Here is a 17,640-nt window from a genome sequence, read left to right as displayed (position 1 = left end):
AAGACGCGCTCCTGCAGCATCCTTATACTTGTTCCTACCAGCACCCACCCTTGCGGCCACCATGTGAATGCATCTCGTCAACGGCTGTCCTCTTTCAGGCTGCCCCTCCACTTTACCACGCTTCGTGTCCTTCTCCAGAGACTGGCCTCTCCTAACAACATATCCTTGCCTTAAGGAGCATTCTGGCTGTATTCTTCCAAGTCTGATTGATTTGCCTATTCAGCAGTGCATGGTACTTTTAATATTCTTCACTACCACCATGATTAAAATGCATCTACTCTTCTTTGGCTTTCTTTATTCACGGAATCTTGAACATACCTAAAAGAGAACTTAAATAGCTTCTCATTTAATTCATCTGTAAATGTAATCCAAAACTCAAAAAACCAAACTCACTGCCATTACAGTTGATGCCGACTGTAAGAGACACTATAGGACAGCATAGAATTTCCACTGTGCGTTTTGGAGACTATAACTCTTTACAAAAGTAAAAAGCCCAATCTTTCTCCCTCAGAGCGGTTGGTGGTTTCAAACTGTAGACCTTGGGATTAGCAGCCCAATGTGTAACCACTACACCACACCAAAACTTGAAGTATAAATAACACTATTCAATTCTGAGTGTATAAGCACCATGAAAGAGTCTGAGAGGCACTGTGGGTTATACCTTGAGTTGCTAACTACAGGGCGGCAGTTCAAATCCACCAGTGGCTCTGCAGTGGAAAGATGAGGCTTTCTACTATCGTTAAGTATTTATAGTCATAAAATCACAGAGAAGGTCTGCTTTTTGTTATAGCTTATGATGAATGGGAATCAACTCTACAGTAGTGAGTTTGGGTTTTTGTTTGTTCCTTCTTTTATAAGCACCATAATATGGATATTGTACCCAAACAGGATCTTAACCTTGCTTGAATTTAATGCCTTTTTTTTAAAGATTTGACCAATGAAGATAACAAGGTTATACTAGCATAGGTTGAGATCTAATCCCTTCTGAATGACATCTTATAAAAGAAGAAGAAAGAGGAAAGGCAGTGACACAATGGGGCCAGACACCATGCGAAGTGCATGTACAAGCCAAGGAACATCAAGAGACATTTGTAGCTACCAGAAGCTGAAAGCCTTAAAGAAGGATCTTCTCTTATAGCAAGCAGAGAATCTATGACTGGCAGCATCGAAATTTTGGGTTTTGACTCTCCAGAATGGCATTTGCCCTCCTTGACCAATCATTCGAGGAGGGTGGGTTTGGAAGTTCTTTGCATGGCAGTTAAAGGAAACTAAAACATGAACTTTTGAGGACAAACACCAAACACCAACTCAAACACACTCGGTGGAGTCATTTACAACACAGAGCCGCCCTTTAGGACAAACTTTGCGGAACAAGCAGCCTCATCTCTCTACCACAGAGCAGTTGATGGGTTTGAACTTCCAACCTTGGGGTTACAAATCCAAATGTTTAATCCAGTGTGCCACTAGACAAGATAAATGGTACTGTGGGTTAGCAGCCGGGCTAACAACTGTAGAAATCAGCAGTTCCAAACCATAACCTGCTCCGTGGGAGAAAGATGGGCTTTCCTCCTGTGACGAGTGACCGTCTCTGAAGCTCACAGGCAAAGGTCTACCCCATCTGATAGGGCCACTGTGAGTTGGGACCCCCTCAATGCCAGTAAGTTTGGTTTTAAGTTTATTTTTATAAGGAAACCACTATTGTTTTATAAGGAAAAGGCAGTCTCAGAGTAAACACTTGCTGGTTAAAGTATTAAGCACTCATTTTTCCTTATATCATATTTTGACCTCTGACAGTAGTTGCCAATCAAGATGTGCCCCAGAGGACATTTCTTCTCCACGTGTTCCCTCCTCTGCCTCACAAGTCTGAGCCATCTCATCCTCAGTGCTGCGTTTTTAAAAAAAATAATGGCCCCATTGATCTCTTAACCATTTCAGAAAGATCTTTTGAAGATGTTTTAAATTATCGTTAGACTGAACTCATTTTCCCACCTGACCTTCAGCAGACATCGCTTCCTATTGATTTCTCACCATTCCTGATGTGATTGGAACGAGGGTGAGTCCAGAAGGAGTGAAAGGCCATCCACAAGAACAGCCTTTCGGAAAGCTATTCACTGCACCTGTGCAAAGGCAGATTGGAATCTGATTATGGAGAATCAGGAAAATCCCTCCTCTTCTTCCCACTACCCGAAGCAATTCAAAAGCCCCTCGGGGGATACCTCCAACAGGCCTGATCTGTTCTCACAAACTTTTATCTCCGTCGATCCCAGGCTCCGTAACATCAGAATATTTCACTTTTTGAGACATCCCTTCCTGAATTCCTTCCAGCATGGAAAACATGTATTAAAGTGAGTACCTGAGCTATGCCCCAAGGCCATATTAAACATTCCCTTTCCTCCTAAATGATTTTCTGTCAGCTACTGTGTTTGGCACCCTTGGGGAAGGCAGGAGATTCATTTATAGGGAATCATGCTGCACAGTCATATATTTAATCCCCCAAATCGATAGCATTTAGATTTTTCTTTAAGATAGCCAAGGTGTTATCAATAAGAAAAAATCTTGTTTCTTTACAGCTAGATCACTTTCAAGAGTCTAATTACTTGGTCACCAGAAAATCACAGTGCTATAATGCCTATTGAGTAGAAGACTCGGTTGAATGTGCTAAAACATTAACACGTAAATGCCCACAAAGTGTCAATCAGGAAACTCCCAATAATGATTCACTGTTCACTTTTAAGCTATGAAGAAAATAGATAAGTGGCTCTAAACTGCCTACAATGATGATCGGGTAATGCCGTGTATTCACTCCCCTCTGCCATGAATCACTGAATTTTATGCGATCCTTTTAATATCCTCCTGTGTTTTACAGCCTAATGTAGGAATGTCAAACATTTTAATTCACCGAAGAACAAATGAATCATAAATGTTACAACTCAGACACAGGTCTCACTGTTTATAGACATGCTGAGGTGGCAGAGACACGACACCTTCATTTAAAAGTAGGCTTGGCTTTGAGACAGACCCCATTCTTGAGAGAGAACCCCTGCGTTGTGTTGCTGGGAATGGATTCTTTTGTGTCACAGGTGGTTGGGGCTGGTCCCTTGCAGAGGCCTGCCTTTAAAGGTTATTACTTTGTCCCCAAAGGTTCTTTTTACAGTTGGGCTCTCAATCTTAGGACCACGGACTCAGACACCTGGTGGTACATTTGGGTACACTGACAAAGAATGAGGGGGAAATTGCTTTGCAGTTGTCAGTGAAGAGCACTCTTCCTTCAGCATCTCTGGTCCATAGTTCTGCACAAAGATTGGTGGTCTCTGCATTTGCTTGTTGGGTTTGGGTCAGGGAGCTGGATTGTGCCATTAGAAGACGCTTTCATTACAAAGTAAGCTGAGCAATTTTGATTAAGGGCGATAATTGGCTAAGCTCTTTACTCACCTTCTCGATTTAGAGTTAGACACCATCTGTTTTCTCCTCATGAATGAATAATACAGGCATCTATTTTAAAATTTGAGTAAAATAAATGAATTTAAAATGTCTACCACTTCTTACTCCAAAGGGGGTCTGGCACACTTACACAAGGAATGAAACTTGCTACCACTGTTCTCACTAAAGTACTAACCGGTACCTCTCAAGTGCCCAATTACTTATTTCTACAGCATCTGTTGCTTCTTTCTGAAAATGTTATTTTAAATGAACACATGCCAACAGAAAGCACATATTACTAAGACCCTATGCAGGAATTTTCATTTCTAAGTAGTAATTTAATAAATTATTATTTAAATGAAATGAACAAAACTTTATATACTTATTAAAGTTGAAGGAGCCAACTAAATACATGTCAGGTAGTTATTTTAGAGATAAAATGAACTTTAATCAAGCTCATAGCTTTTGAGAATCAGAGAAGTGGAACTTAACCCTAGATTCTACATACACAGTCTAAATAAATTGCACTTCTTTAGCATATATACCATAATAATTAGTGAATAAAATGAAAGAATACCAGCATCTTAACATTATAAAAGAGATTTTTAATTGTAGTTTGCAAACACAAGTTTGAAAAATGGAGGCATTTATGTTACAGTTGGAAATATAGCTACAAACAAAAAACTGCTTTAGAAATAACACAGAAGTCACAATTACCAAGATAACACCAACTACTGATTTGACCACTCATCATTAAATATGTTATATATGGGTATTAAACCCTTATAGTCTCTAGATGTGTTGCTAAAGTGTGATACAATAAGCAATGGAGCATAGTCCTTACCCCAAAGGAGCCTATATTTTAATAGTTTTATTGGACTATACCTCACACATCATGCCACTTAATCATTCAATCACAGACTGTAATCTTTTGAAGTGGATAAATATTTGGGCATACAATTACCATAAAGCATAAAGTTCAGGGACAGAAGTGTATGTATTTCTCGGGAAGACACATGGTAGAGAGGTATCAACTCTATATAAAAGAATCAGGGATATTTTCCAAAAGAGATAGGGGTAGTTTGAAGATGAATGGGAGTTTACCAAAAGACCAAATAATAAAGGAGATATAAATACTTTGATTCCAAAAAAGAACAATAGAACAATATGCCAAGCATAATGGTAAGTGAGCTTAGGGTCCTTAGATGTTAAATGCAAAAGAAAAGAGGGAGCACTGGTAAAACCAGGAAGAGCCAATATTCAAGAAAAAAATAAGTCAATATTTTTATAGCTTCTTTCTCCCTTGGTAATATTGTATAAATATGTATGTGTATGCAGATATGTGTACACATATATTGTTGCTCTGTCAATAATTGTCTAGAAACAATTCTTTGGTGCCAACTCAACAGCAGCTAATAACACAAGAAACTATGATATTTCAGTAACACATCCAACACCCAAATCAAGGATCTCAACACCGTTCTCCAATATCAATAACTAAAGATCCCTGGAGAACTGATGAAATACCACCAGGTGGTCTTAAGTATCTAATTGCATCTGAAACTTAAGAGGTGTCCAAGAATCAAATCAGTGCACAACATCAGAAGGACACAGAAACCAACTGCAAGTGGTCCCAAGGTTCAAAACTGAAGCAATTTAAACAAAAAACTAAATAACTTATTTATGAGAATCCAAAGTATATGTACCCTACACACCAGTCAAATAATGAAAAAATGGGGAAACAAGTCCCAACTTCATCAAATCCTAAAATATCTGAACATTAATCTTCCAACCCACCTAGCCCTGGGTAAGCTTTGCAACTTGCCCAGTGAACCTACCTTCAGGCTATGAGAGATTTTGTCACAGAATGTTAAGCATAAATCTCCAATAAGTCACCTGATAATCTCTTTCCTCCCTGGAAAAATATCCCACAACAGTGCATGCGTATTGGTTATAACCAGAACTGGGCCACCAAACAGAAGCAGAAAGATCAGCGGCAACCCATGGTACCTCAGCACAAAAGAACGTTGGTCAAGAAACAAAAATTGCCAAAAAGACATCCCCAGATCAGTGCAGACATTTAGAATCCACGTCCTGTCCCCAAATCTTACCCTTGCCTCAATGCATATTTAAAACCAGTTTTAGTAAACTGTTACATATTCATAACCCCACAAATTTACTTTCTGATATACATGTATAACACTGCAAAGCTCACGTTACTTCAGTGGCTTGCCGTGGTGAGTCTGGCCCTGTCTTCTTCCTTGCTTGATCAGCCACAGGAAAGCCTCCCTTTCCCCAGCAGCCAGCCTTTGTTTCTAAGTGAGGCCTGGGCTGCGCACACTGACCTGGTCTCCTCAGTGGGATCCTAGAAGAGGGAAAAAACTGACTCGGCCGAAACTAGTGGTTAGGAAATCAGGGTGTAGTATGGAGTGTTATGAGATCCATTCACTACATTTGAGAAATGTGCTACAAAAAGATATAAATAAGAAGGAAAGTGAATATGATGTTGATGGAAACTATGTCTATTTTCTGCAATTTTCTGTAAATATAAAACTACTCATACAATAAAAAGTTCATTTTCCTAAAAACCTTCCCTTGGAATGGTTTATAACATGTTTACTGTACTAATCATAATGAATTATGGGAAACACATGCAGTGTTGTCTGTTTTTACAATAACAACCATAATAAAATTTTTATTTAAAAAAATAAAATAATTCATTGGAGAAATCTGAAATTCATTAAAAGTTTTAAAATGAAAACATTTATTTTAATAAGACTTGGTTAATCCAAGTCTTAGTCTTTCAATTCTTTCATATGCACACAATTCTTTCATACAATTAAATATAAGACTGAATAAGAAAAATTAGGAGAATTAGGGGGTTCTACTATCAGTGCCTACCAAATACTCAGATCAGATGTAGACAAGGGGAAAAACTCTTACTGGTGAAAACTGGCAGAGAAGTTGTTGTTACCAAATCAAAGTATTGAAACATTTTAATGGAATAGAAAATGCAACCCTCTACTGAAATGAATCAATAACTTTTATGCTCAAAATGGTCTCTCATCAAGTTTAGGAGCACACAACATAGTCTTGTAAAATAGCAACCATTTATGTTCAGGAAAGTAAAATTAAAAACTGGTTAACCCTTAGAATTAAAAAACTGGTGGTTACATGGTGTTTGATGAATATATTGGGAAATAAATCTTATTGGAATTTTTCTTTTGAATATAAAACAATATGCAGGTTATTTTTTTCTAGGTGAGAAGGAGACTATAAAAAATAATGATATTCTGGTGACTACAGAAAAAAGAAGCACAGAAGCCTGATAAGATGGAGAAAATACATTATTTCACTTACATCTACACAAGTTGATTATTATTATCATACACTTACACTAATCATTATTTATTGAGAAACAGCAATCCAAAAATTCTACTATACACTACAAATATTTTGCAATGGATTTGATTACTTCCCCAGTTATAAGTCGTGATTAAGATAAATTCATATTTATTCACACAGCCTGAAAAAAAGTATGTATGTATAAGAGGAAATGTAACTTTTTAGCCAAAATCATCAATGAACAAGCCAGTCTTCTTCTGAATATCCTACCACGATATATGTAATTTTACATTGTATTCATGCTAGAGCTTCAGATCCTTAAGGTCAAGAGTTATCCTTTCCTACAGCTCAAAATAAGTTTCATAAATTCAAATACAAAGATAAGATGTGGTCGCATTCTTCCAAATAGTGGAGACAAGTGAGTAACAAGGACAGTGTAGGGCACTGAGGCAAATCAATAGAATAAGAAAATACATGGAGAAGTGTAAACCACACTGGAACAGAGAGAGGTTTCTAGCAACACCGATTTTAATCATTATCAAAAGGGAATTTTTAAACAAAAAGAAGACATATTTTCACCACTTCCTTCTCCCATGCCTCATGAAACCCAGTGTTTCTCCAGAGGAGCTGCTGATGGTTTTGAACTACTGATCATGTGTATCACAGCACACAAGGTAGTTGTGTTAGGCCGGGTAGACCAGAGAAACAAATTCATAGACACTCATATGTGTATAAGAAAGAGCTTGTCATAAAGAGTAATTGTGTGTTAAGGAAATATCCTATCCCAGTCCAGATCAAGTCCATAAGTCCAATATTGACCCATATGTCCAATACCATTCTATAAATTCCTCTTCAGACTCACGCAATACATGATGCGGGAAGATCACAGGCCAGTGGGTGGAAAGTCTTGTGGATCCAATGCTGGTGAAAGCATCTCAGTGCTGGTGTGGGTCTCCACATAGCTACTCCAGCTCCAGGGTTCTGGCTCTATCAGCATAAGTCCATGTGGCTTGTCAACAGGAAAGTAAAGCAGAGAGTCTGTGTCCCACCTCCAGGGAGGAAGCTAGGAGTTGACAAAATCCTCAGGAGAAGGCCATGCCCACACAGAGGCTTCATTGGCTATGACCTGATTGACAGGCTAGACTCCACCCCTTTGCTCAAGTTGACACGAGATTATGTAACTGCCATAGTAGTTGAGGAAAATCATATAGAGGCTGGTAGTCACTGCTGTGAGGACCATATCTGACCTCCTCTGGTTTCCCTATTGTCAAGGCAGGGATCTGACAATGCTCCATCCTCCTTTACCAATTCTGACACTAAGTTTATCCAATGATATTCTACTTTCATGCTGGGCCCGGTAATCCATTGACATGGCCATGGAGAACTCACAGACAGCACTGACAGTCATGGGGGATTACTATGGAAAGTAATATCACCACAGGTCAGGACCCGTAAACAATAAAGATCTAGTTATTGGTTCACAGCAACACCTCTCCTCAGCCAGGAAACCGGTCTCACTGTGCATCTCAATTCTCAGCCACATGGTCCCTTGACTGGCCCAGGAGGCCTGCCTATCATTCTAAGCACTGCAAAGCATTGCTCTTTTTGCCCTGTCCCATGGGCTTGGTATCACAGTTTCTGGTGCCTCTGGCCTGGTTTTTCACCACTTCAGACAGAAATCTGGAACATGCTCCTCCAATGCTCTTGGGGGTTTCTCTGTGTTTCTGAGATGGCCCTTATACACAGAAGAAAGGCTTTGATGGAGCTGTGGGTTTTGTCGTTAAACTGACCATTCTTTAAAGAAGACAAAGAATGGTGACTTAGGGCACATCCTCTGGGAAAGTAGATTTTAAAGATACATCCCCCCCTAATCCTGGAACAGAGAGCTCCCTCCAGAATTGGATGATCGGCACAGGTATAAGGTTCAGAGTTGTAACGCATCACATGAGGAAGTATGGGCTACTGCTGTTGTTTTGCGTGTCATCAGGTTGGTCCTGACCCATAGCAACCTGATACACAACAGAAGGAAACACTACCCAGTCCAGTGCTACCCAAATAAACAACAAATTATTTTGTCTTTACCAAGCATTGGAAAATTAGGGGTTTGATGCATTTGTGAATACATATTTTTCAATATCTGTGGGTGTATTTCACAGTCAAAATTCTAACATTATCTCATCTTGTTAAAAATAAAATTATATATACTATGAGACTTTAAGAATAATTTTATGAATTAAGGACACTACAATATTTTGATGCTTTACTACATAGTTCTGGTATCAATATTTGGGGAGTATCTAGGAATGTTAGATATATTTTGGTTTGTTTTTGTGTTTTTATTGGGTTTAAATGAGAACATAGTTCTGTTGAGTTCTTGTACAAACACAGAGCTTAGAAATCTGAAGTTCTCATCTTTTCCTTTGAGATTTCTATATTCCTTTAATTTCCGTGAGCATTAATATAGATGAGTAATTAGAGGGAACCCAAAAGTTGTGTGTAATGTGGGCTTTAGGTTGTGATATTATTTATCTTTAGAATTTGAATCTTTTCAAGACATCTATAGTTGTTTACTGCTGGGTTTTGCATAGGGTACCAGGATTATCTACTTTAAAATTTAAGGATTCATTTTGATCTGGAAACTGTCATTAACTGGTTTATAGACAATTAACAGTACATAAAAGCATAAACAGAAGGAGGAAAAGGAAGCAAAGGTAGAAAGGGAGGAAAATAAAAGCCAAGGATGTAGAATCAGAATAGGTAGATGATCCCACTCCAGTCCTGCTTCACATAGTTATGTAGTTTAGGACACATCACCTGACATCTGAATTTCACTTTCTGCCTCTGTAACATAGGATTATAATCCCTACTTCAAATTAGGTGGATTAAGTAGGAAAACAGTTATGGCCATGTCCAGTACAATGTTATTATCAACAAATATTTGCTTTATTTAAAGATTAGATTTTGAGCTAAATCAAAATAACAAACATAAGTAAAAAGGAGGAAAGATGTTTTAAGCATGAATGATTGAAAGCAAAGAAAGTTTATGTTGGTGAATTCACCATTGCTAGCAGATGACGGAGAGAAATTTGTGTGGGGCAAGACACTCCAGTTTTGTTGAAAAAATCCAAGCATTGTTCCACAACTGATTTAGGAACAGGTCTAATTTTGTGCTCTGAGATTTATTGTTAGGATCATATTTTACCCTCACATATGAATTCGTATAAAAGTAATTTTTTTAATCTGCCTTTTTATCAGAGAACAATAGCTGTTTTCTCCACTTTGACATAGGAATTCGAGTGTCCTTCAAACCTCAAACATATCCCAATGTTTCACATCCCATTGTCCTTCAGACCTGTTTATACCAATAGGAGGTAAGGCTGTTTTCATTCAAAACAATAACAGTACAAACACACCAATTCCTGACACCTGCTGCTGTCATTTTACAATGCTGCAGTCTGAATGCATTGTCATTTAATAGCGCCAACTAAATTGATCTCTATTTTTTATATTTCAAAAAATTATACTAACAGGGCTTGAAGCTATGAAGGATTATAGTTCATAATGACCAATTTTAACATGTTTTATAATCCATCAAAATGTGAGTATTACCTTAGGGTACAATTTATTTTTCCTTATCATAAAATTCCACCATAGTTAGAACAGTCATATAAATAAAAAAATGAGTCCCTTGCAGAGGTAATGAAAAGAAACCCATTCAATCTTCTCCTGATGTTTCATTCTGGCTTTTTTGACAGCTGAAGATACCAATGCACAATCAAATGCCTTGAGCACAGCAATGAAAAATGTGAACATTAAGCAAATTTGTCCACGTGAAATAATTGACAGTGGTGTAAAGAGACTCAGCTCAGTGGTTTCTGAAATATAAGAATCTGATCTAAATTAATTTGGAATTGCAAAGCATGGGAAGCATATGTTCTTTGGCAAACTAAGGAAATGGGTCCATGTGTTTCATATTTGTGTTTCATATTTGTATTGTCTTTACTCGTTGACTTTTAAAAGAAATAACCATGGAAAGCATGTTATGATTTTTAAAAATTACTCTAAGTACTTCCTCCCTAGTATTCTGTTGAAAAATATAAACAGTGTAGTTCTCTGAACACATGAAACTTCATATACGAGCAGAAGGAAGCAAAAAGGAGGAATGAAATACTAAATCACTCTATAGTCATCCTTAGGCTCACCAGAAGTTTTAAAATAGCTTTTGATTTCAAGGGTGTTTAAGACACCAACAAAATAAAACGTAAACTAACAGGTCTTGAACAAAACATTTATAAGGGTTCAGAATTTTACAAACATTGTAACTTGTTCATTGCAGTAATTTATCAAGGTTTTAATTTTATCTCTAAATTTTCACATTAAAAATTATATCAGGTTAAGAGATTTAATTTTATAATGTGTAACTTTAGAGATAAATTAACAATTCAGATCTCTTTAGCTTTGCCACATTATCCATAAATTGTTATAATCCATATATCCATAACCTGTTATGTAGAGATCACACAGGTAAAATTTGGGTACTCTTGGTTTTTGACCAAGATCCATCTGACATCAGCAATTATATCCCTTGTTCCATGTTCTCTTTAAAATCTGGCTTGAATGGTTTCTGGCTATCAAAAGATATAGGATCTGGGGTCTTAAATGCTTGAAGATAAACAAGCTGTCATCTAGCTCAGAAGCAACAAAGCCCACATGGAAGAACACGCCAGCCTGTGTGACCACAAGCTTTCAAAGGGATCAGGTATGAAGAATCAAGGAACAAAAAATTCATATCATTGTAAATGTGGGTGAGTGCAGAGTGGAGACTCAAAGCCCAGCGGTAGGCGACTGGACACCCCCTTACTGAAGTGTTGTGGGGAGGAGATGAGCCAGTCAGGGTGCAGGGTAGCAATGAGGAAACATTAACTAACTTTCCTCTAGTTCTTAAATGCTTCCCCCCCGCCATTATCGTGATCCCAATTCTACCTTACAAATCTGGCTAGACCAGAGGATGTACATTGGTACAGATAGCAACTGGAAGCACAGGGAATCCAGGACAGATGACCCCTTCAGGGCCAGTGCTGAGAGTGGCAATGCCTGGAGGATGGAGGGAGGGTGGGGTGGAAAGGGGGAACCAATTACAAGGATCTACATATAGCCTCCTCTCTGGGGGATGGCCAGCAGAGAAGAGTGCAGGGGGAGACATTGGACAGTGTAACATATGACAAAATAATAATAATTTATGAATTATGAAGTATTCATGAGGGAAGGGGGAGTGGTGAGGGAGGGGGAAAATGAGGAGCCGATATTAAGGGCTCAAGTGGAAGGCAAATGTTTTGAAAATGATGATGGCAACAAATGTACATATGGGCTTGTCACAAAGGATATACGTATGGATTGTCATAAAAATTGTATGAGCCCCCAATAAAATGATTTGAAAAAAATCTGGCTTGAATGTTTGCTACATTCACTTAAAATTTTTTTCAGCAATTGAAGATATTGTTAACTAATTTCTGGATTTTTTGGATCATTTTTCTCTAGAATGTGCACAAAGATGGATATCATTTAGTCATTTGGGCCATATGTCATCTTGCTTGGTATAAATGAGTGCTTCCAGTGTTAACCTTGTTCTGGCTAGTGATACTGAGCTTTTCCATCATCTTTTCCCATAGAGATCATTGATTTGATTGCTGCTGGTTCTGTTCTGTAAGGTCCACCTGTATAATCACCATTTATGTTTCCAGGGGGAAAAAGTAATTGTAATGAGTAATTGGTTGATCTTAACGAAACTACCATCTGCACTCTGGTTTCATTTCTAGCACTAAGGTCATATGTTCTAGCTACTGATCCTTTTACTTTGTTCCAATTTTCACATTCCAACCACTGGAAATTATTAATGCATATTGATTACATATTTTGCGAATTACAGGCTGCGTAAGTTATATAAATTTTCGATTTATTAGTAGTAGTCATTGGTTCTTAAATTTGAATGATAGTCATGTTGCCTGGTGCTCCATGTAAGTCTATGGATATTTTCCTCTTACTGACAGTATTGTACTTCAGGGTAGACCTTGAAATGTTCTTGACAGTGAATGTGATGCTATTCCTTTCAAGCTCTCTCTCTATCATCACTCACTCACCGCCATTAAGTCAATTCCAATAGAACAGCATAGAACTGCGCCTGTGGGTTTCGGAGACGAACTCTTCAAGGGCATAGAAAGCCTTATGTTTCTCCCGCAGAGTGGCACGTGGTTTCGAACTGCTAACCTTATGGTTAACAACCCAATGGGTACTCACTGCACCATGAGAGCTGCCAGCCATCTACTTTAGCTCATTAATGCCTACGATATCAATTTTCACACATTCCATTTCATTTTTGAAGACTTCCACTTTTCCTGGATTCGTGGTCTATACATTCCATGTACCTATTATTAATGGATGTCTACAGCTGTTCCTTCTTATTTCGAGGCTTTTCACGTCATCAAAGGAACTCTTGAAACTTTTACTTTGTTACAGTCTGCTCTTTTGAGAAGGCAGCGCTTCCTCAGTTGAATTTGCGTCCTTACAACCTGCAAGACATTTATAACAGACCACTACTCTCCTTAATATTTTCATTCACTTCTTATTGCATCCAACATTTACTTAAGAAGAAAGAGAGTGATGGGTGATGAGGGGATTAATAGCAAGAGCATCACTGAATTTCACCTTCTGCCAGTGATTCTTCCAAGCCCAAGTCTGCCCCGCCCCTGTGTGTTCCTTAGCGAATGCAGAGCTCAATGCCAAAGGCCCCGGATTAACCCCCAGAATCCTATGTCCCTAGCTTTCATCTCTCCTTTCCTCTCCCACCTGCCCCAGGGAAGGGAAGGTGCTCCGTTTGAATGCATGGGAGAGCCCAGGGTGAGCCGGACAACAGGAAAGTCTTCCCCTTCAGGGAGAGGGACTGAGGCATTGGACCACCACTATTCTAAGGTTTCTGCTTTGTTTTCTTTCCCAGAATAGATTTCCAGGTCCTCCTTCTGCGTCTTTGTTTGGAAGCTCCACGGAAACATGTCCACTGTGGGTGCCCCTGCTGGCATATTAAATACCGCTGGTGACATTTCTAGTATCACAGGAGCATGCAAGCCATTATTGTATGACACGTTGACAGATAAATGGGTTCACAAAAGCCTAAAGAATTTGCTGTCATTGTATTTTAAAATATATCCTCAATAGCTGAAAAACTGACTCATACAATGTGAATGTGTATTCTAAGTGGGATAAATGGTATTTCAGGTAATTCAGTAAAGAACAATTTTTCAGTGACTATGTCCCAGACTAATTTTCTTCTGGGAAAAATTTGAAATTTGTCATTGACCTTACATTAAATAAAATTCTATTTGCAATGAAAGTTAAAACTATAGAAATCATGAAGTCAGAATATGGAAGAATTCCAAGAAAGGTACAAATCTCATAATGGGAACTATTTTGTGGATACATTCATTTTATAGTAATTAATTAGGAAATACACAATGAGGCTTCGTACATGCTCTATCTGCATCCAGGAAGTCTCTTCTTCCTGATATCTATACAATTAATCCATCCACTCACTATATTAGATTCTCCCAGAAACAACTCCTAAAATATAGAATTTAGAGTGGGCAGTTATTTTGGAGAGTAGCATGGGTACAGAAACTCATGTGTATAAGAGAGAGTTTTGTATAAAGGCTAAGTACACATCAAGAAAATATCCCAACCCAGTGTTGCCCAAGCCCACAAGTCCAACATTAACCAATTTGTCCAACACCAATCCACAAAGTCCTCCTCCATTTCGCAAAACACATGCATAATGCAGACTGCAGGAGGAAAGCCAATCAGTGAACGTTTAAGTACCTCAACGCTGGCAGCATCTCCACATGGCTGCTCCAGCACCCAAGGCTGCATCGGGGTAGGTCCATGTGGCTTCTCCTCAGGGATATCTTGCAGGAAGTGAGCCTTGACAGCTAAAGCAGGGAACTGGCTAAGGCAGCTGCACCCTGGTCCTACCATCACAAATCAAGAAACCCAAGAACTAGAAAGGCGAGGCTCACAGAGCCATTTATCCATCTGCCCATCAATTAACCCCACATGTGTTTATCGGCCAGGTTGGCACAATAAACTAACCACCTCAAGCACTGATCAGCAGCGAAACGGAAATCTATACAGGATATACAAAGGAGCAGATCACTGCTATAGGCATCTTAGGGTCAAGACCCTGGGGACCACTCAGAGACTATGGTGAACATACCTTAGTTTTACTCGGTTGTCCACCAAGTATCATCCATTGTTGTTGCATTTGGGTTTTCTGTTAAGTTTGCTCCAACTCATAGCAACCCCACCAGGTTGTGCCCTATCTTCACAATCTTTGGTTTTAGAATGTTCTAGTTAACTGTGGCAGCCACTCTGGATTTTGAAGCCCAACTGGAGGCCCATCTGTCATCAGACCATCCATTGTAATCTATAAGATTTTCTTTAGCTAAATTTTGGAAATAGGTCACTAAGCTTGTCTTCCTAGTCTGTCTTAGTCTGGAAACTCTACTTAAGTCTGCACACCATGGATGACTATGTTTGTATTTGAAACATTTGTGGCATAACACCTAGCAACATAGCAACACATAAGTCACTACAGTCCTACAAACTGAGAAATGAATGTGGGTGGGAGCATCCATCATTAGTTGAGAGCTACTTCTGAGGATGTTATCTCCCTAACCCCACCCACAGATCAAGCACATTACTATTGCCACCGAGGCCCCAGAAGCAGGGTTCTCAATGCTGCAATAAGAAGCTTATTACAACATATACAAAGTGATAAGTGGGGAGGAGTCATGGGTGGGGCACCCTCATCTGAATAGCTGCATAAATATCAGCTCTTCGGGGTCTCTTAACTTATCTACAGTCACTCTCCTCTAACATTATCTTATATACTTCTTCATTTATTTATGATTTGTCCTGCACAGAAATGCAAATTTTATGAGGGTATGGATGTTGTTTCATAAACCATGTGTACCTTTCACGTAGAATGGTGTTGATAATTAAATTAAATTAATAGATGTTGTTAAATTAAGATGCATGAATGAAATGTCTCTTGATACACATGTAAACAACAACAAAATCTGAGAATGTCAAGTATTGTGTGGACCTAAGATTAAAAATTTCATCTACATTGATAGTGGAAGTAAAAATTAGACCAACATTTTTAAAGGCAAATTTGTAAATACCCAATAGTATTAAAGGTGATCACCGTAAGACATTTACTGAAAGATGTAACAAAATTCCCATTTGTAGTTTATAAAATATTGTAAATTCTTCCCACATAGAGGACTAGTACAAGAATGTTAACAGCATGGGCATTTTATATTTTAAAATGTCTTGTACAGAGATCAAGTGCCCTTGATAATGCCATCGTTTTATAGATTCTTCTTTATCCACCTAATAGAATTAGGTATCATTAAAAGAACAACAATTTACATTATAAACAACTTCAGTTTTTAGAAGACACTGTTAATTAAGTGAACCATTATTAAAATTCTGTAGCATCCTTGATGACAAGGACAAGGTGGTAGAAAATATCCAACCCTTGTTCTCAACGAACATATTCTGCAAGGTGAACAAAGCAAGGGGGATATGATCATTTCATGTTACAGGGAAGTAATGCAGTCTAAAGTCTCTGCATGTACAAAAGGCTTAGTGCTTGACCACTTACAATAAGCTGACAGCTCAAACTCAGTCATGTCAGAAGTCAAATAATTTGCATTTGAAAGATCACAACTTTGAAAACAATAGGAAGCAGTTGTCTGGAGTCTAAATTGATGGCAGCGAACAGCTTGTGTGATCACAGAATTATTTCAAATTGCATCTTCCAAAGAAAGACAACCAATAGATGGCATAGTCAAAATGTAAATACTCCAAACTCACACATTCTTCATTGTGGTAAATTGATGCTTAAACTAAAAAAAAAATTCACCTGAATTAATAAAAAACAATGAAGTGAATAAAATAATTATTAAAACATACTGATGGTTTCACAGAACAAAGACAACCAGAACCCAGAAGTATGTCTTCTTAGTGTTTGTAAAGCCTTGGAGATGCGCATGTAAAACAAAGAAGTAGAAACCTGACATTTCCTATAGTTACAAAATTTAAAGCACATTTAAAAGCATTACACACTCCAAAATAGACATTGTTTTTTGCTGAAATACTAGGTGCAGTATAACTTTTCTTTTTTATATATGATTATTCAAGTAGTTAACAATGGTTTTAAAATTTTTAAAAATTTACACAATTATTAAAAACACACTGAAAAACTTATTTCTAAAAAAATCTCTGTTTAATTCTAAATATGAAAAGTCATTATTTTCAGGGTTATTTAAGTATTAGAAATTGACATCAGAGTTCAAAGATATTTTTCAAGTCAAATTCTAATATTTTCATTTTGTTCTGAAGACATTGAATAATTGCCACAATGGGTAGTCCAAATCTTACAAGTGGAATCATTGCCTTTATTACCCTATGACGCAATTGCTTATTAGCATCATTCAAACAGGTTCACTTAGTACTTCTAGAAGGCTTTGAGCCTAAATCTTTTCAATGTCAAATGCACTAAATCAAAACTACCTCAACATATAGAAGCAGAGCATGTAAGTAGGCAAGTAGAAAATAAATTGACTAGGCATCAGAAAAGTCAGATGTTATTTCATAACCTTCTTCTGACTAGTTCAGTGACTTTGGAAGAGTTTATTTAAATTTGCTGGACTTGACTTTCTCATATGTAAACTTAAGATGACAATAACTACCTTACCTGTATGGGATTTATTGGGATGGGCTGAGCTAATAGATGTACATGCATTTGAATGGATATGGAAC

Source organism: Tenrec ecaudatus, chromosome 4 (assembly GCF_050624435.1).
Source record: "Tenrec ecaudatus isolate mTenEca1 chromosome 4, mTenEca1.hap1, whole genome shotgun sequence".
Taxonomy (NCBI): domain Eukaryota; kingdom Metazoa; phylum Chordata; class Mammalia; order Afrosoricida; family Tenrecidae; genus Tenrec; species Tenrec ecaudatus.
The sequence above is the reverse complement of the archived record's forward strand: the minus strand, read 5'-3'. Positions refer to the sequence as shown.